Here is a 1,834-nt window from a genome sequence, read left to right as displayed (position 1 = left end):
TGCCCGCTAACAATGCCCTGCGGTTGTTATGGATATTATTATATGTTTCATCTCTAAGGTATTATGAGCCAATAATGTATAGGTGAAACATAAAGTTCAATAATGGTGTTAACGCTTAGTTGTGTCCGTTCGTTAAGATTGACGTCATTTTGTAATTTTTGTTTGATGATATTTAAAGTTTAATCAACTGGAACGTTAGCGAATAGACTAACAATATCAAAACTTACTAGAATATGGTTTGGATTTATGAAAAAATGTTCAAAATTTTTAATATGGGAAGTAGTGTTATTTATTAGGGGATTTAAAATGTTTAAAAGATATTTGGCTAAGGGATGTGTAGGTGAATCTATACTGCTAACTATTGGTGGTAAAGGAATATTAACTTTATGAATTTTTGAAACCCCGTAAAAATGTGATGTTTTACTATTTTGTAGGGTTAATTTTGATCTAACGTAATCTGTAAATTTATGTTTAAATTTGTCGCTCTTAGCTAGTCGTACTGAACTGACGTGTGAGTGAGAGCAGTGAATTCTTTATCATATTTTTTACTACTAAAGCCTCTCATCACACATACCAATTAAAGCAAGAAAGAGCATATCGTATAGTTATCTGGAATTTACATCCGACAACATCTATTGAAGAGCTAAAAAATAACATTGATCAACACGGACATATTGTCAAAAATGTTATTAATGCAATAAACAAAACCACAAAGAAAGGAATGCCTCTGTTCTTTGTAGACTTGGAACCGAGGGGAAACACTCAAGAGATATACAAAATAACAAATGTAGTAAGAGCCTCCGTTACTATAAAGCCACCAAGGAAAACTAATAAAATAATACAATGCACTCGATGCCAGCGATACCGTCACACAAAAGGATTCACAGATGTGTCAAGTGCTCAGATCACGATACCACCAACTGCTCCAAAAGCAGGGAACTTGCGTATTATGCAGTGGCCATCACCCAGCCAATTACAAGGGTTGCACAGTATACAAAAAAATACGAAAACCCAGGAACCAAAATAGAAATATGGAAAATCAGCCAACTCAAACGAGAAGCCCCATAAGCAACACCGCAAAAAATAACCTATCTCAGACAGACATTGAAATAATCAACAATCCAGCACCAACAAACCCAAGGACTCGAACATCCTACTCGCAAGTACTACAAGGAATTACTTCAGAAAATGCCACAAATGCATGTGCTTGCCCGGTCAATCTGACCTCCGCGTTTTAAATCGCTCACCGTGATCATTACCTCCTCAAGTTCAGTCACTAGCAACCCCCTTAATAATCATTTCACTTTTCAGGATTACCGCCTTCCTCAGTTCCCTATTCCCACTTTCCCACTTGTTACCAGTTATGACAAGTACTGTTTAAGTGTACTATTAGTAAACCCGGTCAGTGGGATATACGAGCCGCAGGTGACTTATCACCCCTTTCCTTTCCCGTAAGTCTAGATTGCCTGTGGACGGCTAGTACCAAAAAATTACACAAATTACTGCGGTATTACAAAATTAACTGGTCGACGAGAAGGTATTTGATTCCCCTGTTTGAGTAGCCATTCACAGCCTTATAATTTTGTTGAATTTTATTTTGCTTGGAAATATTTTGGCGGAATTAATCGGCAAAAAGGCCAAGACCTACCACCACTGGTGGGGATTCGGACCACGTTAGACAACAAGCCATCCGTGGACTCTAAGGGCCGTTTGCACCATTTTATATTAAAGCCAAGCTTACATAAACCAACCTTAAAAATTAAGCTCGGCTTTAAAGTAACCGGCTTGCACCGTACCAATCTGTTGTTGGCTTTGTTAAGCCTGTGCCAAGCCT

Source organism: Dendroctonus ponderosae, unplaced genomic scaffold, assembly GCF_020466585.1.
Source record: "Dendroctonus ponderosae isolate FM_Combo_2020 unplaced genomic scaffold, Dpon_F_20191213v2 Dpon_F_20191213_8, whole genome shotgun sequence".
Taxonomy (NCBI): Eukaryota; Metazoa; Arthropoda; class Insecta; order Coleoptera; family Curculionidae; genus Dendroctonus; species Dendroctonus ponderosae.
This window is presented reverse-complemented; position numbering follows the sequence as displayed.